This window comes from Balaenoptera borealis (genome assembly GCF_965194805.1).
Source record: "Balaenoptera borealis genome assembly, chromosome: 7".
NCBI classification, from domain to species: domain Eukaryota; kingdom Metazoa; phylum Chordata; class Mammalia; order Artiodactyla; family Balaenopteridae; genus Balaenoptera; species Balaenoptera borealis.
This window is the reverse complement of record NC_138864.1, coordinates 73,053,536-73,074,679: the sequence shown is the minus strand read 5'-3', so window position 1 is coordinate 73,074,679 and position 21,144 is coordinate 73,053,536. Positions and strand designations below refer to the sequence as shown.

At 35.5% G+C, this 21,144-nt stretch overlaps 1 protein-coding gene across 5 annotated transcripts in view; it reads right to left on the bottom strand.

The window, feature by feature from the left end:
- The window catches only part of SAMD9 (sterile alpha motif domain containing 9), a 28,376-nt gene extending 7,271 nt beyond the window's left edge, over positions 1–21,105 (bottom strand). Inside the window, exons 1-3 of one of the 5 annotated variants that reach the window (XM_082398174.1) lie at positions 15,322–21,105; positions 6,893–7,149; positions 186–239 (exon numbers count right to left, since the gene is read on the bottom strand). The gene's annotated coding sequence lies outside the window, so the exon portion shown is untranslated. The remainder of the gene's footprint in view (positions 1–185; positions 240–6,892; positions 7,150–15,321) is intronic. The other 4 variants (XM_082398176.1, XM_082398173.1, XM_082398175.1 and 1 more) reach the window with 4 other exon arrangements.
- Between the last annotated feature and the right edge of the window lie 39 nt (positions 21,106–21,144).

Sequence of the window (21,144 nt, the reverse complement as noted above, 5' to 3'; positions counted from 1 at the left end):
AATAGAATCCAGATAATAATAGTCAGCTTTAAGTACAATCCAAAAATGGCTCAAATAATGTGAGCCATTCCTATAAAATCACCATGGGAGAAATCAAATCAACAGAGAAGATAAGCCTGGAGAATAGTGGAAAATAGACTATATAGGCACACTTCCATGAAATAATACAAAGGAATATTACCTACCAGTGGTACATACAAAATCAAGGTTAGGATCTATCTTCCTGTCCAGACATAAAGCTGCCAAAGCAATGGTCCAGTGTTAAAGCTATTATTTTTTGGTTAGTAACTCCTGCATTCATATTAAGTGAATAAAAGGTATACCTTACAGCTACATTAATACAAAAATAGGCAAAGATATGCACAACTGATGGAAATTTTACTCTCTTACAATACTATGACAATCAGAAACCATGGAGATTTAATGCCTTCTTAAAAAAGTGAACGAGGTGAAATTTCTTTCAGTTATTTGGCCTGTAGAGATTAAGAAGCTCAAATTTAAAATAAGCTGGGGAGAGAGAAAAGAGTAGAGGTGGGAAATTGCTTTAAGTGCACTAATTTTTAAAGTAAGCCCCCCTTTTTTTTTCTCTCTCTCTTTTTTTTTTTAATCTCCCTCCGTCCCACCCTCCAGTAAGCCCCTTTTGTGGGACTATATCAAACTTAGAAACTATGCATTGAAGGACACAGTGAACAGAATGAAAAGGCAACTTATGGAATGGGAGAAAATATTTGCAATATTTTCAAATCATAGATCTGATAAGGGGTTAATATCTAAAATATATTTTAAAAAACTCCTGCAACTCAACGACAAAAAAAAAAAAACCTGATTAAAAGTGAGCAAAGGATTTAGACATTTCTCCAAAGATGATATACAAGTGACCAACAAACATATAAATTGATGTTCAACATCACTAATCATTAGAGAAATACAAACCTAAAACATAGTGATATATCATTTCACATCTACTGTGATGACTACTATGTTAAAAAACCCCAGAAAATAACAAGTATTAGCAAGGATGATGTGGAGAAATTGGAGGAACCCTTGTGCACTACTGGTGGGAATGTAAAATGATGCAACCTACACAACCTACCTTAAGAGAATGGTTAAAGGAAGTTTTCTAAACAGAAAGAAAATAATAAGAGAAGGAACCCTGATACATTAGGAAGATAAAAGAACACAGTAAGCAAAAATATTGGTAAATATAATAGACTTCTCCTCTCTGGTTTTCAAAATTACGTTTGATTTTTGAAGCACTGACTGATGTGGTTCTAAATGTATGCAGTGAAAATATTTAAGACCATTATATGTGGATAGGGTAAAAGGATATGAAGGGAAGTAAGAGTTCTATGCTTCACTCAAACTGGTAAAAAAAACACTATTAGGGGTTTCCCTCGTGGTGCAGTGGTTGAAAATCTGCCTGCCAATGCAGGGGACACGGGTTCGAGCCCTGGTCTGGGAAGATCCCACATGCCGCGGAGTAACTAGGCCCATGAGCCACAATTACTGAGCCTGCGTGTCTGGAGCCTGTGCTGCGCAACAAGAGAGGCCACGACAGTGAGAGGCCCGCACACCGCGATGAAGAGTGGCCCCCACTTGCCTCAACTAGAGAAAACCCTCGCACAGAAACGAAGACCCAACACAGTCATAAATAAAAAATTCAAAAAAAAAAATTCAAAAAGAAGAAAAAACCACTATTGGACTGTCATAAGTTATGTATGTATAATGAAACATCTAGAGCAATCAATAAAAAAGCCATACAAAGTGACACACTCAAAAACACTGTAGATAAAAGTGGAATTGTAAAAAAACTTTCAAGTAACCCTCAGGACATCAGGAAAGTAAGATAGAAAATTGAAAAATATAAGTCCTAACATATAAATAATTACATTAAATATAAATGGCCTAAATACAGAAGTTAAAAGACAGAATTGGTAAAGTGGATTAAGAACATGACCCAACTATATCCTGTCTATAAGATGCTCACTTGAAAATATAATGATATAAATAAGTTGAAAAGAAAAGTATGGATAAATATATATAATACAAATATTAATCAATAAAGACAGGAATGGTTATGTTAGTGTCAGATAAAGTAGACTTCAGAGAAAAGAAAATTACCAGAGACAAAGGCATATTACATAATGATAAAATGTTCAATTCAATAAGATGACATAACAATCCTAAAAGTGTGTGTGCCAAACAAGAAAGTTTCAAAATGTTTGAAACAAATACTGACAGAACTTTTCAGTTTTAGACAAATCCACATTTATAGCTGGATATTTTGACACCTTTCTCTCTATAATTGAAAGAAAAATTAGACAGAATGTTAGTGAGGTTACAGAAGAACTCAACACCATCAACCAACAGGTACCAAACCACATTTATAGAACACTCTATTCAACAACAGCAGAAAATCTTTCTTTTTAAGTGCCCAAAATAGACCATAACCTAAGTGATAAAACAAACTTCAACAAGTTTAAAATAATTGAAATCATACAGAATATGTTTGCCAACCACAATGGAATCTTATTAGGAACTGATAACGAAAGATAAGAGGAAACTCACTAAACACTAAAACTACACTCCTAAATAATTCATGGGCCAAAGAAAAGTCTCAAGTGAAATAAAAAAAATACATTGCAGTGAATGAAAATGAAAATACAACATACCAAAATTTGTGGTACATGGTTAAAGCAGTATTGAAAAAACTGTTGCAATAAATGTATACATTAGAGAAGAAAAGTCTCAAATTAATAATCTAAGATCTTACTTCAAAAACTTAGAAAACCTTGAAAAAGAAAAGTAAAATAACCCAAAGTAAGCAGAAGGAAAGAAATAATAAAGATAAGAGCAGAAATCAATTAAATTGAAAACAGAAAACAATGGAGAAAATCAATGAAACAAAATCTGCTTCCTTGAAAGATCAGTAAAATCGACAAAACTCTAGCAAAACTGACAAAGAATAAAAAAGAGAAGAACAAGGAATTATACTCCAATAAAGATGTTAAAAAAAAAAAAAGGGAACAAGGGAGTAGTATGAATAACTTCACACACACAAATTTGACAACTCAAATGAAATAGAACAATTCCTCAAAAAACAAACTTCCACAGTCCATTCAGTATGAAACAGATGATTTGAATAGTCCCATACTTTAAAGAAAACTGGATTTTTAATTTTAAAGATCTCCCTACAAGGAAACTTTTCCAAGCCAAGACAGATTCACTGTCTTTGGAAGAATTCTACCAAACATTTAAAGAATTAATGCTGATTTTATATAATCTCTTCTAGAACACAGTAAAAGAGGGAATGCTTCCCAATTCATTTTACGAAGCTGGTATTACCCTACTAGCAAAGCCTCTGCAAACCCAGCCTTCAGGTGAGCTCCCATGGACCAAGGCTCCTGCCTTGCCCCAGTGCCAATCCAGTCCCTGAGGCCCCAGGCTCAAAGCAGTCTCCTGAAGATCCAGGCTCCTGCCTCACTCCAGTGCAAGGCCAGCTCCCATGTACCCAGGCTCTTTGCCTGCCCTGGTGCTGGGCTGGGTTCCATGGACACAGACTCCAGATTGATTCCTATAGACTCAGGCTCCTGGCTTGCCCCAGCCTCCAGGTTGGCTCCCGAGGACCCAGGCACATGGCCAGCCCCAGTGTCAGGCTACACCTCATGGACCCAACCTTCAGGACAGCACCTGTACCCCAAGGCTATAGGCCAACTCCTGTGGCATCAGAATCCAGGCCCACCACCAGCACTTCAGGGGCCAGGTCCACCCCATGGACCCAAATGCCAGCCTACCTCTGTAGACCCAAGCACTAGTCCAGCCCAGCCACTGACCCAGGCACCAGACCTTCCCACCTGAGGCTCAAGCCCATCCACAGAATCTACCAGACAATTCACCCACAATCTCTGGACAAGCTGACTGGTGAAGGGCTTTTCTGGACCAAGCCCAGTCTGTAAAGACCGAAAGAGGTGCCTACTTCTTCAAATGTACAGACAATAATGCAAGGCCAGAAGAATTATGAATAATCAATGAAACATGCAAGGCCAGAAGAATTACCAATAATCAATGAAACATGACACCATCAAAGGAAACTAATAAAGCTCCAATAAATGACCCTAAAGAAATGAAGATCTATGAACTACCTGACAAATTATTCAGAATAATCTTCATAAAGAAAGTCTGTGAACTACAAGAAAACACAGATATACAGTTAAACAAAATTAGTAAAACAATGCATGAACAAAATGAGAGGTTCAGCAAAGAAATAGAAACCATTAAAAACACATAAATGAACACACAGAAATCCTAGCATTGCAGAACACAGTGAATGAATTGATGAATTCAACAGAAAGCTTCGAAAGCAGACTCATCCAAGCAAAAGAATCAGTGAACTTGATGACAGTACATTTGAAATTCTCCATTCAGAGGAGCAAAAAAGAATAAAGAATGAAAAAGAGTGAAGAAAGCCTATGTGAACTATGGGATACCACTGACAGTAAAATCTACTATTGTTGGAGTTCAAGGAGAAGAGAGGAAGAAAAGGGCAGAAGGCTTATTTATAGATATGGCTGTGAATTTCCCAAATGTGGGGAGAGATTTGGACATCCAAGTTCCTGATGCTCATAGGTGCCCCAAAAGTTTCAACACAAAAAGATCTTCTCTAAGACACATAATAATAAAACTACCTAAAATCAAAGACAAAGAATTTTAAATGCAGCAAGAGAAAAAAATTCCCACATACAAAGGAACCTCCATAAGACTATCAACAGATTCCTCAGCAGAAACCTTATAGGTCAATAGAGAGTGGGATGATATATTCAAAGTGCTGAAACTGTCAACCGTGAATACTTAAGAACCTTACAAGTTGTCCTTCAGAAATGAAGGAGAGATAAGGACTTTCCAAGACCAAAACAAACAAACAAACAAACAAACAAAAAAGTTGTAGAGTTCTTCACCACTAGACCTGTCTTACAAGAAATGCTAAAGGGAGGTCTTTGAGTTGTAACAAAAGTATGCTGACAACATGAAAAGAATATGAAAGTATGAAACATAGTGAAGGTGAGAATACAGTCAAACTCAGAACACTCTAATACTGTAATGGTGGTAGATAAATCACTCTTAACTCTGGTATAAAAGTAAAAGATAGGGACTTCCCTGGTGGTCCAGTGGTTAAAGACTTCACCTTCCAATGCAGAGGGTGTGGGTTCAATCTCTGGTTGGGGAGCTAAGATTCCACATGCCTTGTGGCCAAAAAACCAAAACATAAAATGGAAGCAATATTGTAACAAATTTAATAAAGACTTTAAAAATGGTCCACATTAAAAAAAAATATTTAAAAAAAAAGTAAAAGACAAAAGTATTAAAAATAACTATAGGTAAAATAATGTGTTAATGGATACAACATATATAAAAGATGTAAACTGTGACATTAATAACATAAAATGTGAAAGGAGAAGTTAAGTTAAAGTGTGGAGTTTTTGTATGTGGTTGAATTTAAGTTGTTATAAACGTAAAATAGACTGTTATATCTATAAGATGAATAATGTAAACTTCATGGTAACCACAAATAAAAAACCTGTAGTAGATATACAAACAATAAAGAGAAAGGAATCAAAGCATACCACTACAAAAGGTCATCATATCACAAAGGAAGACAGCAAGAAAGGAAGAAAGGAAAATGAAGGAATTATAAAACAACCAGAAAACAATGAACAATATGGCAATAGTAAATCCTTACCTATCAATAATTACTTTAAATGTAAAAGGATTAAATTATCCAATCAAAAGATACAATGTGGCTGAATGGATTAAAAAAATCAGATCCAACAGTAATATGCTGACTACAAGAGACTCACTTTAGATTTAAGGACACACATGCACTGAAAGTGACGGGATGGAAAAACATATTCCATGCAAATGGTAACCAAAAGACAGCAGGAGTGATTATAATTAGACAAGATAGACTTTAAGTCAAAAATTGTCAAAAGTGACAAAGAAGGTTACTACATAATGATAAAGGGGTCAGTTCATCAAGATGATATACAATTGTAAATATATAATGCACCCAAATTTAGGTACTTCAGTGTACCTAAAAATATAGCAGATATTAGCAGAACTAATGGGAGACATAGACATATACAATAAGAGTAGGTGACTTCAATATCCCAGTTTTAACAATGGATAGGTCATTCAGACAGAAATTCAACAAGGAAACAGCAGACCTAAACAACACCATAGATCAAATAGACCTAGCAGACACATTCAGTACAGTCTATCTAATAGCAACAGAGTACACATTCTTTCAAAGTGCACATGGAACATTTTCCAGGATAGACCATATATTAGCCCACAAAAGAAGTCTTAACAAAGTTAAGAAGCTTGAAATCATATCAAATGTCTTTTCTGACCACAATGATATAAAATGAGAAATCAATAATAGAAGGAAAATTGGAAAATTCATAAATATGTGGAAGTTAAATGACACACTTCTGACCAACCAACAGGTCAAAGAAAAAATCAAAAGGGATATCAAAAAATATCTTGAGACAGTTAAAAATGGAAACACAACATACCGTAATTTAAGAAATGCAGAACAGTTCTAAGACAGAAGTTAATAGTGATAAATGTCCACTTTAAGAAAAAAGAAAAATCTCATATAAGCAACCTAATGTTACACCTCAAGAACAAACTCAACCTAAAGTTCACAGAAGGAATGAAATAATAAAATCAGAGCAGAAGTAAATTAAATAGAAACTAGAAAAACAATAGAAAAGGTCACCTTTTCCTGGTGCCGGACCCCCCGGGCTGCGGTGCCTGACATGGGGCTCAGAACTCTCACTCCTGTGGGAGAACCTCTGTAATATAATTATTCTCCAGTTTGTGGGTCACCTACCTGGGGGGAATGGGGTTTGATTATATCACTAGTTCTCCCCTCCTACCAGTCTTGTTGTGGTTCTTTATGTCTTTAGTCGTAGAGGATCTTTGCTGGTAGGTTTCGGTCTTTTTCAATGATGGTTTTTCTGCGGATTGTTGTGATTTGGGTGTGCTCTTGAGACGAGATGAGCTTAGGGTCCTTCTACTCCACCTTCTTCAAGAGAAGACCTTCCCACTGATACCAAGTTTCTTAAAAATAGCATGAAGGAAATAATACTGCAGAGAGAAAAGGAGACCAGCCAAATTAATGACCAAGGCATCCATCTTCTCTTACCACTAAGAGCTGTTTTTTGTAAAGTAAACAAAATTAATGAACCTTTAGCTAGATTAAGAAACAAAGAGAGGAGACTCAAATAAATAAAATTATAAATGAAAGAGAGATGTTACAACTGATACCACAGAAATGCAAAGGATCATAAGATAGTGCTATGAACATTTATATGTCCCCAAACTGGACAGTCTAGAAGAAATAAATAAATTCCTAGAAATATACAAACTACCAAGACTGAATCATGAATAAAGAATCTGAACAGACCAATAACGAGTAAGGAGGCTGAATCAGTAACTGAAACCTCCCAAGATGGAAAAGCCTCGGACCTCATGACTTCACCAGTGAATTCTGCCAAATATTTAAAGAAGAATTAATGTGAGTCCTTCTCAAACTCTTCCAAAAAATAGAAGAGGAGGGAACACTTACAAGCACATTTTATGAGGCCAGCATAACCTTGATACCAAGGCCAGATAAGGACAGTACAACAAAAAGAAAGTTACAGACCAATATCACTGATGAACATAAATGCAAGAATCCTCAACAAAATACTAGCAAACCAAGTTCAACAGAACATTATAAGAATTATAAAGATCATATACCATAATTAAATGTGATTTATCTCTGGGATGCAAGGATTGTTTGACATATACAAATCAATAAATGTGATATACCACATTAAAAGAATGAAGGATAAAAATCATATGATCATCTCAATAGATCCAGAAAAAGTATTTGATGAAATTCAACACTATTACATGACAAAAACCCTGAACAAATTAGGTACAGAAGTAATGTACCTAAACAATAAAGGCCATATATGACAAGCTCACAGCTAGCATCATACTCAGTAGTGAAAAGCTGAATGCTTTTCCTCTCAGATCAAGAACAAGACAAGGATTCCCACTCCCACAACTTTTATTCTATAAAAAACTAAAAGTTCTAGCCAGATCAATTAGCAGAAAAAGAAATAAAAGCCCTCCAAAAAGGAAAAGAAGGAAGTAAAATTGTCTGTTTGTAATGATATTATACACATAAAACCTTAGACACCACCACCAAAAAAAAAAAAAAAAACCGTTGGAACTAATCAACAAATTAGGTAAAGGTACAAGATACAAAATCAAATTAAAAAGTTGCATTTCTATATACTAACAGTAAACTATCTGAAAAAAAAAATTAAGAAAACGGTCTCACTTAACAATAGCGTAAAAACTGCTCAGGAATACATTTAAACAAGTAGGAGAAAGATCTGTACACTGAACACTATAAAACATTGATGAAAGAAATTGAAGAAGATACAAATAAGTGGAAAGGTATCCTGTGTTCATGCATTGGAAGAATATTATTAAAATGCCCATACTACCCAAATCAATCTAGAGATTCAATGCAATATCTATCAAAATTCCAATGACACTTTTCACAGAAATAGAAAAAATAGGCATAAAATTCATATGGAACTACAAAAGACCATGAATAAACAAAGCAATCTTGAGTAGAAAAAACAAAGTTGGAGGCATCACACTACCTTATTTCAAAATATACTATAAAGCTATAGTTCAAACAGCATAGTACTGGCATAAAAACAGACATATAGACCAACGGAACAGAATAGAAAGTCCAGAAATAAATCCACAGGTTAATGATCAATTGATCTTCAACAAAGGTGTTAAGAAAACACAATGGGAAAAGGACAGTCTCTTCTTTAGATAATTTGGGGAAAACTGATTTTCCATAAACAAAAGAATGAAATTGGACCCTTATTTCACTCCATATACAAAAATCCACTCAAAATTGATTAAAGACTTAAATCTAAGACCTGAAACCAAAAAACTATAGATGAAAACATAGAGAAAAAGCTTCTTGACATTGGTCTGAGCAATGATTTTTGGATATGACCTCAAAAGCACATGCAGTAAAAGAAAACATAGATAAATGGGATTGCATCAAACTAAAAAGCTTCTGCACAGCAAAAGAAACAATCCACAAAATGAAAAGGCAACCTATGGAATGAGAGAAAATATTGGCAAACCATATCTAATAAGGAGTTAACATCTAAAATACACACGGAACTCAAACTACTCAATAGCAAGAAAACAAATAACCTTATTTGAAAAATAAGCAAAGGACCTGGATAGACATTTCTCAAAAGAAGACATACAAATGGCCAACAGATATAGGAAAAAGTGTTTAACATCACTGATCATCAGGAAAATACAAATTAAAACCAAAATGAGATTATCACCTCACACTTGTTAGAAGGTGATTATCCCAAATAAAACCGATAACAAGAGTTGGTGAGGATGTGGAGAAAAGGGAACCCTTGTAGACTGTTACTGGGGATGTAAATTGGTACAGCCATTATGGAAAACTCTATGGAGATTCCTCAAAAACTTAAAAACAGAACTACTACATGATTCAGCAATCTCACTTCTGACTATATGTCAGAAGGAAATGAAATAGGTATCTTGACGAGAGATACACTCCCATGTTTATTGTAGCATTATTTACAATAGCCAAGATAAAGAAACAACCTAAGTGTCTCTCTGTCAATGGATGAGTGGATAAGGAAGTGTGATACACACACACACACACACATTATTCAGCCACGAGAAAGAAGGAAATCCTTCCATTTGTGACAACATAGATGAAACTGAAGGATATTATGCTAAGTGAAATAAGCCAGAAAGAGAAAGACAAATACCGTATGATCTCATTTATATGTGGAATCTAAAAAACAACTCCCCCCTGCCGCCCCCCACCAAACCCAAAGTTGAAATCAGAGAACAGTGGTTACCAGGTGCTGGAGTGGGGAAGGGGGATGGGCAGACTGAAAGTGAGGGGGAGGAAAATGGTATTCCATGGAAATAGAAACAAAAAAAAGCTGGAGTAGCAATACTTATATCAGACAAAATAGACATTAAAAGAAAGACTGTAAGAAAAGACAAAAAAGAACATTATATAAAGATAAAGGGATCAATCCAACAAGAAGATATAACAGTTGCAAATATATATGCACCCAACACAGGAGCACGTAAATACATACAGCAAATATTAACAAACATAAAGAAATTGATACTAACACAATAATAGTATGGGACTTTAACATCCCACTTATATCAATGGATGCATTATCCAGACAGACTATCAATAAAGAAACACTGGTCTTAAACAACACGCTAGGTGAGGTGGACTTTATATATATATATAACATTTCATCCTATAGCAGCAGAATACACATTCCTTTCAAGTGCACATAAAACATTATCAAGGATAGATCACATGCCATGCCACAAAACAAGTCTCCATAAATTTAAGAAGACTGAAATCATGTCAATCATCTTGCTGACTACAACATTCTGAGACTAGAAATCAACTACAAGACAAAAACTGCAGAAACACAAACAGGTGGTAGGTAAACACTATGCTCCTAAACATCCAATGGATCACTGAAGAAATCAAAGAGGAAATAAAAAATACCTGGAGACAAATTAAAATGGAAACTCAACAACCCAAAATCTATGGGATGCAGCAAATGCAGTTCTAAGAGGGAAGTTTATAGAATACAAGCCTACATCAGGAAACAAGGAAAGTCTCAAATGAACTACATGACCTTACACCTAAAGGAACTAGAAAAAGAAAAAACAAAACCCAAAGTTAATAGAAGGAAAAAATCATTAAGATCAGAGCAGAAATAAATGAAATAGAGACTAAAAAAACAATAGAAAAGATCAATAAAGCTAGGAGCTGGTTCTTTGAAAAGATAAACAAAATAGATAAACCTTTAGCCAGACTCATCAAGAATAAAAGATTGTAAAACACACCATTGTAAAACTAACACACCATTGTAAAGGATAAAAGATAACTCAAATATATAAAATCAGAATGAAAAAGGAGAAGTTACAACCAACAGCACAGAAATATAAAAGATCATAACAGATTACTACAATTATATGCCAATAAAATGAACAACCTATAAGAAATGTATAAATTCCTAGAAACATACCACATAAGAGATTACTACAATTATATGCCAATAAAATGAACAACCTAGAAGAAATGTATAAATTCCTAGAAACATACCATCTTCCAAGACTGAATCAGGAAGAAATGAAAAAATATGGACAGACTGATTACCAGTAATGAAATTGAATCAGTAATAAAAAAAAACCCTTACAACAAAAGCCCAGGACCAGACGGCTTCACAGGTGACTTCTATCAAACATTTAGAGAAGAGTTAATGCCTATCTTTCTCAAACTCTTCCAAAAAATTGATGAGGAAGGAATGCTTCTGAATTATGAGGCCAGCATCACCCTGATAACAAATCAGGCAGATACCACAACAAAAGAAAAACTACAGGCCCATATTACCAAGGAACATAGATGCAAAAATCCTCAATAAAATATTAGCAAAGCAAATTCACTAATATATTGAAAGGATCATACACCATGATTAAGTGGAATTTATCCCAGTGATGAAAGAATGGTTCAATATCTGTAAATCAATCAATGTGATAGATCACATTAACAAATTTAAGAATAAAAATGATACAATCAACTCAATACATTCAGAAAAAGCTTTTGACAATTGATTTATGATAAAAACTCTCAACACAGTGGGTATAGAGGGAACATACCTCAACATAATAAAAGCCATATATGACAAACCTACAGTCAACATCATACTCAGTAGTGAAAAGCTGAAAGCATTTCCTCTAAGATCAGGAACAAGACAAAGATGCCCACTCTTGCTACTTTTATTTAACATAGTATTGGAAGTCCTAGTGACAGCAGTTAGACAAGAAAAAAAATAAAAGTCATCCAAATTGGATAGGAAGAAGTAAAACTGTCCTTGTTTGCAGATAACATAATACTACATATAGAAGATCCTAAAATGCCACCAAAAAACTATTAGAACTAATAAATGAATTCAGTAAAGTTGCAGGATATAAAATTAATATACAGAAATCTGTTGTGTTTCTATACACTAACAATGAACTATCAGAAAGAGAAATTAAGAAAACAATCCCATTTACAATTGCATCAAAAATAATAAATACCTAGGAATAAATCTGAGGTAAAAGACCTGTACACTGGAAACTATATGACACTGATAAAAAAAAACAGATGGAAAGATATATTGTGGTCATGTATTGAAAGAATTAATATTTTTAAAATGACCATACTGCCCAAGGCAATATACAGATTCAATGCAATCCCTATCAAAATACCAATGGCATTTTTCACAAAACTAGAACACATAATTCTAAAATTTGTGTGGAACCATGAAAGACCCCGAATAGCCAAAACAATCTTGAGAAAGAAGAACAAACCTGATGGTATCATGCTCCCTGATTTCAAACTGTACTACAAAGCTACAGTAATCAAAACAGTATGGTACTGGCAAAGAAACAGACATATAGATCAGTGGAACAGAATAGAGAACCCAGAAAAGAACCCATGCTTATATGGCCAATTAATCTACAACAAAGGAAACAAGAATATACAATGGGGAAAAGATAGACTCTTCAATAAATGGTGTTGGGAAAACTGGACAGCTCCATGCAAAAGAATAAAATTGGACTACTTTTTCACACCATATATAAAGATAAATTTGAAATGTATTAAAGACTTAAATGAAAGAACTGAAACCATAAAACTCCTAGAAGAAAACATAGGCAATACTCTCTTTCACCTCAGTCTTAGTAATATTTTTTTGGATATGCCTCCTCAGGCAAGTGCAACAAAAGCAAAAATAAACAAATGAGAATCAAATTAAAACACTTTTGTACCGTGAAGGAAACCATCAATAAAACAAAAAGTCTGCCTACTAAAACCGAGAAGATATTTGCAAATGACATATATGATAAGGGGTTAATATCAAAAATATACAAAGAACTCATACAACTCAATATCAAAAAACAAGCAACCCAAATAAAAAATAACAGAGGACCTTAATAGACATTTTCCCAAAGACATACAGATGGCCAACAGACATGAAAAGATGCTCAACATCACTAATCATCAGGCAAATGCAAATCAAAGCCACAATGAGATAACACCTCACACCAATTAGGGCAGCTATTATGAAAAAGAAATAACAAGTGTTGAAGAGGATGTGGAGAAAAGGGAACCCTTGTACACTACTGGTGGGAATGTAAATTGGTACACACACTGTTAAAAACAGTATGGAGGTTCCTTAAAAAATTAAAAATAGAACTACCATATTATCTAGCAATTCCACTTCTGGGTATTTTTCCAAAGAAAACAAAAACAGTAATTTGAAAAGATAATCACCCCTATGTTCATTGCAGCATTATATTCAATAGCTAAGACATGGAAGCAACCTAAGTGTCCATCAATAGATAAATGTATAAAGATGTTATGGTATGTACATACATACACATACGCACAATGGACTATTACTCAGCCACAAAAATGAATGAAATCTTGCCATTTGGGACAACATGGATAGACCTAGAGGGTACTATGCTAAGTGAAATAAGTCAGAGAAGGACAAATACCATATGATTTCACTTACATGTGGAATCTATAAAACAAAACAAATGAACAGAAAAAAGAAAACAGAAGCAGAGTCATATATACAGAGAACAAATGGGTGGTCGCCATATGGGAGAGGGGTGGGAGGATGAGTGATATAGGTTAGGAAGATTAAGAGGTACAAACTTCCAGTTACAAAATAAATGTGTTGGGCATGAAATGCAGAGTGCGGGGAATATAGTCAATAATAATATCAATAGTAATATCTTTGCTGACTAGATTTACAGTGGTGATCATTTTGTAATGTACAGAAATATTGAATCACTATGTTGTGTACCAGGAACTAATTATACTTCAAAAACAAACTCATAGAAAAAGAGATAAGATTTCTGGTTACCAGAGGAGATGGGTGAAGTGGCTTGAAGGTGGTCAAAAGGTACAAACTTCCAGTTACAAGATAAATAAGTACTAGGGATGTGATGTACAACAGGATTAATATAATTAACATTGTTGTATGTTATACATGAAAGATGTTTAGAGAGTAAATCCTGAGAGTTTTCATCACAAGGAAAAAATATGGTTTTCTTTTTCTTTTATTTTATATCTACATGAGATGATGGATGTCACTAAACTCACTGTGGTCATCATTTCATGACGCATGTAAGTCAAATCATTATGCTGCACACCTTAAACTTATATGACATATAAGATATGTCAGTTATATCTTAATAAACTGGAAGAAAGAAATTAAAAAGTCAGAAACATAATCAGGGAGAAGGCTAAATATGGGTAGAAGAGGAAAGAAGGTGAAGCTATGGAGTAAAGTCAGTGCCTAAAGTAACTTTTCAGTTCTATATACTTTACTAGAATTGGCCTGAAACTTTCGTTCTGAGCTTCTTAGCAACCCCATAAAAAATGGAAACATAATTTGTTACATGATTGATCAAACCCACATATATTTATGAACCGTAGGGTTAACTGTAGGGCTTGTTAGCTTTTCTAAAGGAAGTTGAAGGGCAGGCCTTTAATCTAAACCGTATTTCCCCCAACTCTTTGTATTACCTTGTTCCTTACGTTGGGGGAAATCAGACGTAAACCCAGGATTTTTTAGGAAGAAATAAGAAAGCTGTCATAATTTCAGGTGCTTCCTGTAGTAGTCTGTCTTCATCTCTATCACTGTCTCTGTCTCTGTCTGTCTGTCTGTCTGTCTCTTATACATATAATTTGACACTAATATCTGAGAAGTTATCAGGGAGTTTTATTTTCTGGCAACTCCTTAGAGTAGATGGTGGAAGGGATCTTTGATTAATGTAAAGTACATCTTTAAATTTTCATTATCTGTTCTTTCTGAAGATGCTCCTAACGCCTTGGGGGATTTCATCAATAAAAGTGCCTCTAGTTTTCCACTGCATCTTTTACGGAATGTTGTGACTCCTTCTTCAACTAATATAAAGCAGACTCTGTCACAGCAATGAACAGTCTAGGCTTAAAATATTTTTAGGCTTAAAATATTATTTTTGGAGTATATTTCAATTTTCTAATTGAGAAGTAGATTCCTTCCTAGTCAATAAAATGCTGCTATAGAGAGTAATAATACTATTAATAACAGATATTGTACTTACCCAGATTTTTCTTGCAAAGTTCTTCCACATAAACGAGGGAAAAACCATGTATTTCGGTGTAGGAAACATTCAAACGTCTGTGTTTTCTTCTTCCTACTGTGTTAGAGAAAAATACTTTTTTCACTCCAGTTTTTATGAAAGTTTCTCCTCTGCTTCCACTTCAATCTGAACTCTAATCGGCTCAGAAAGGGCAGTGTTTCTCAGTAATGGGTGTGCCGAAACTGGAAGGTGGGGGAGGAGGAAGCCTGCAGAATTGATTTCAGTTTCGTTTCCTTAGATCTGAATTTACTGAAGTGACTTTGCTCTCTGAAATGATTTTTTTTTTTTTTTTTTGGTAAGCCATTAATCTTCCACCTTCTGGTGTGTTTGGTTAGAAGCCAAAGGTTTAAAATCTGTTCTTTGCTTGAGAGTTTTGAGGGCTGCAGAGAGCCTAGAACTTGGGTAGGGAAGAACGTATGTTGGCATTTCACTGGTCTTCCTGGGTGGACTATCCATCCATCTCTGTTTTCCTAAAGATAATGTAAAGGAATGGCTTTCGGGGACTTTTTGGAGCTCCCTATAAATGCTAAATTCCTCTGGGTTAGTTCTGCAGGTCAGACGAGGGTGGGACCCCTAGTGGCCACATTGCAGGGATTTTCTTTTCTAATGTCAGCCTCAGGGACAGGCACAGAACAGCCTGAGTGAGAGTGAAGAAAATAGCTAGCATTTAAAAAATTGATAGCAAGTGTTAAAATTTATTGTGTGTGCTCAGTTAGCTTTTGGTTTCCACATTCCACTGTTGATTCACACTGGCTTCATATGTTTTTTAAACACTTATTGGGCACATACTATGTACCAGGCACTGTTCCAAGTGCTTTATATTAATTTATTTACTCTTCACAACAATCCTCTGAGGTAGATGCTATTATTATTTCCATTTTACAGCTAAAGAAACTGAGGCGCAGAGACGTTAAATAATCTCTCTCTCTCCCCCCACCTCCCTCCTTCTCTTTCTCCAATATGTACTACTGGTTCTGCTTCTCTGGAGAACCCTAATACAAACGGGTTATAAAAATTAACTTCTCTGCTGTCTCAGAGCAGTCTTATTCCCCTAGCTTATCTCATTGCTAACATTCCCTGTGAGGCCAGGTTCCAGATCTTCAGCATGAGCAACCTTTCTCTTCTATCCTGTGTCGCCCTCCTCACGCTGCCTCTCTGACCACCCAGACAGTGCTTCTCCATTTCTTTATTAGACTATTTCCCCGTTAAGGAGGGGAATTTTAACCTAGTTGTCCCCTCCCTTGAAATTGTAATACTACAGATATGCTGTATATCTGTTTATGTGTATCTGTGCTTTATACCTAAAAAAGAGCATCATATGCCATTAGGGAATTGCAGCTTAAAACAATGAGATACCAATACACACCCATCAGAATGGCCAAAATCCAGAACACTGACTCCACCAAGGGCTGGTGAGGATATGGAGCAACAGAAACTCTCATTTATTGCTGGTGGGAATGCAAAATGGTACCGCCACTTTCCAAGACAGTTTGGTGGTTTCTTACAAAACTAAACCTACTCTTACCGTATGATCTGGCAATCACACTCCTTGGTGTAAATTTTACCCAAAGGAGTTGAAAATTTATGTCCACACCAAAAACCTGCACACAGAAGCTTATAGCAGATTTATTCATAAATACCAGAGCTTGGAAGCAACTAAGATGTCCTTCAGTAGGTGAATGGATAAATAAACTGGTATATCCAGACAATGGAATTTTTATTCAGTGCCGAAAAGTATTGAGCTGTCAAGCCATAAAAAGACGTGGAGGAATATTAAATGCATATTGCTTAGTGAAAGAAGTCAATCTGAAAAGGCTATATACTATATGATTCCAACTATATGATATTCTGGGAAAGGCAAAACTTTGGAGACAGCAAAAGGATCAGTGGTTGCCAGGAGTTAGGGAGGAGGTAAGGATGAATTGGTGGGGCATAGAGGATTTTTAAGACAATGAAATTATTCTATATGACACTATAATGGTGGATTTATGCCATTATATATGTATTTGCCAAAACCCATAGAAGATACAACACCAAGGGTGAACTATAATGTGAACTATGGAGTTTGGGTGATGATGTGTTAGTGTAGGTTCATCAATTGTAACAAATGTGCTACTCTGGTGAGGGATGTTGATAGTGAGGGAGATTAACTTTGGACACTCTGAAAATATATACCCTCTCCCCCAGAGGGTATATGGGAAATCTCTGTACCTTCTTCTCAATTTTGCTATGAACTTAAAACTGCTCTAAAAAAATAAAGTCTATTTTAAAGAAAGGTATTTTTTTTTTTTTTTTTTTTTTTTGCTTCCAAGAACAAATTTTTACTCCCTTGGAGGTGATAGCGTCCCAGTTGAGAATGCATGATCTAGACTTGCAAATATTGTTTGCCTGGATTCCTCATTACTTCACCCACCATGTTGATTCAGTCCTGCTATTGCATACGAACTTCTTGGGCCAACTGTTTCCTGAAACAGTCCTATAGAAAAGGGAAACCAGTTATGCCTTTCCACCTGAGGGGATGGATCCTGCTGGTGAATTCTGATGTTGCCTAGCTATCCCTCTCCTCCTGCGCTCTTGGATCTCAGTCTGGTTCTTCACCCATCAGCCCTCTCCTTCAAGTAAGCCTCTGAATAATCCTGGGATGTGGCCTGTCTCACTAGAGGACACACTCTATATTTGAGAGGAATTCTCTGGTAAAGATCAGGGGAAGTTCCTTCTCTTTTCCAGGCCTTCTTTTAAACTCTTTTATTTAAATTATTTCAATAATCCAAAGAGTGAGGATCCCTTTCTTAAGAGTGTTCGAAGTTAAGCTCCCTGGATACTATCTGATCAATGTTTCTCTTTTAACTCATTTCGGGTCCTTATGCTCTAATAAAATTATTATAATGTAGCAAGCACAGAAAAATGTGTCATGATCTAGAAACACTCTGTAGAATATCTCATGCTTTCATTCCATTCTCCTTTTTTATAAAATTTCTCTTAGGAACAGAACCACCAACAGTTTTACATTCGATCATGTTCCTCTTTCTCTCAGATGAAGGAAGTATTGCCATATTATAATACCAAGAAGCCTCTTAGTCCATGAGACAGGATTTTTGCAAGTGTCCGGAGCACATTTCCCTTGTTGTTATTGATTCAGAGTAATTAGGACTGAGTCTTTTTTTTTTTTTTTTTTTTTGGTTGTTATTACTGGTCATTTTTTTTTTTTGTATATTGACTTTGCAAGTGGCAACCTTGTGAAACCATTTTTTTTTTCTTATAAACAACTGCATTTTTTTTTTTTAAAGAAATTCACGTTCTTTTATTTATTTATTTATTTATTTATTTATGACTATGTTGGGTCTTCGTTTCTGTGCGAGGGCTTTCTCTAGTTGTGGCAAGTGGGGACCACTCTTCATCGCGGTGCGCGGGCCTCTCACCATCGTGGCCTCTCTTGTTGCGGAGCACAGGCTCCAGACCCGCAGGCTCAGTAATTGTGGCTCACGGGCCCAGTTGCTCCGTGGCATGTGGGATCTTCCCAGACCAGGGCTCGAACCCGTGTCCCCTGCATTGGCAGGCAGATTCTCAACCACTGCGCCACCAGGGAAGCCCCACTGGTCATTTTTAAGAAAGTAATATTTATAGTATATTTTTCTAGTTAAAAAGCTAATATGTGTTCAATTAAAAACATCAGAAACAACTAGAAAAAAAAAGAAGAAAAACAAGCTCTACCTGAATCCCATCCCCCATTCATAGTTATGAACATTTTTGGTATACAATCTCTCGGTCTTTTATAGATAATCTCTCAGATAAATAGTTGCCCAATAGTAGAAGTATATGCCTTATAATGTTTTTTTCTTCTACTTAGCAAAATATAGCTTCTGTTTCCCCACATCATGAAATAGACTTTTATGGCATAATTTCTTTGGAGAATTTTAAATACAAACAAAGTAAACAGGACAGCATAATGAATCCCCATGTAGTCACCACTCAGCTTCAAAGCTATTAGCTTTCTGCTATTCTCTCTTTTTTACATTCTGCTACTCTTGAGGTAAAACTGGAGTGCACATATATTAAATGTAAAATTTTGACAAACCACCCCAATCTAGATATAGGACATTTCTGTTATCCCATGTCCCTTCTCAGTTACTCCTAACCCCCTCCAGAGGAAACCACTCTGCTGATTTTTTTTTTTTTTGAAAAAGCTTTGCCTGATCCAAGTGTTGATATACTGGAATCATATAGAATATACTCTTCTGTGACTGGCTTCTTTTATTCAACATAATGTCATTGAGATTGGTCTAAGTGTTGCATGTATCCATAGTTCGTTTCTTTTTATTGCTGAATAGTATTCTGTTTTATTAACATACCACACTTATCTAATGTCCTTAAATAGACATTTGAGTTATTTCCATTTTTGGCAATCACACAGAAAGCTGCTATGACTATTTCTGTACAAGTCTTGTGCAGACATATATCTTCATTTCTCTTAGGTAAATAACCCTGGCAAGGAATTGCTGGATCAAATAGGTGCATGTTTAACTTTATAACAAAACTGTTAAGCCTTTGTCCAAACTGGTACCAGAAGCAATACTCTTTAAGGCATGGTGAGTCTTTGTATCAGGCGACTCTATCAAAGTGAAATAAGGAACTGGTGTAATCTCACCTGGCAAATTTAGGAATAAAGAAATAATGATACTTGGCACATCCATATCAAAAGTCTGAGGCTGCCAGACATCACAATTTTACCCCACCACACCTGTGAGTAAAAGGGGTTTAGTTTAATTGGTACCCATAATATCTGGCCTGATGTTAGAACTGTCTAATATGTTCTCACCATCTTAGGAGTGGTCAGATGTGGCACTCACTAGTCAATGTTTATATTTTTACAATAGCTGTAATGAACATCATTTCAGGACTTCCAAGATGAGCCAGCAAAGCGAATCTGCTTTCTACATATTGAGCAGGCAGATAGAAATTTAATACAATTGGTTGAAAGAACAAAGTAAAGTGACATTATAAGGGTCACATATGGATATTGTATCCTACTAGGCAGTTCTTGCTCCTTTGCACACAATGGATATCTTTTAAATAACCGCAGACCACATGGATATCTCCTATTAACTCTCTAACTATTACTAATTTTTTCTTTCTGGATGGAATTATATATTGTATGCCATGACTCATTTGAATGCTACTTTCCACTTTTTCTAAGAATGTAAGAACAAATTGAATCTTCCTGTGGCTATTTATACCCAGTACACATCTTCAGTCTTTTGGACACATGAAGCTCCTTGAAGAGCTGACTCCATTCAGGAACTGGCTTATATCCTATGAGCAATAGCTAACGCATTGCCACCTGTCCACCTGGAAGGCCCAATTTTCCCACATGGACTAGGCATGTTTGGACAACAGAGTCTCTAGTCCACAAAATGTTTAAAAAAAAAAAATTGGTTAAACTCAGAGCATATAGGTATGCTTTATTTACCTAAGGGTTACTCAGCTTTAAGCAGAGACCTTTGACCTTTGATGTCTCTTAAAAAAATTTCTTCCTGGGAATTCCCTGGAGGTCCAGTGGTTAGGACTTGGTGCTTTCACTGCTGGGGCCTGGGTTTGATCTCTGGTCAGGGAAATAAGATCCCGCAAACCGTGTGGTGCAGCCAAAAAAAAAATTTTTTTCTTGCCTCTTGTTACATATCTCTTTGCTAAGAGTTTTTTGGTAACTTAAAATACTATTTACATGATTTAAAATTCCACATTGGGTGTGCATTTCTTTTTTTTTTTTTTTTTTAAATTTTTAAAGCT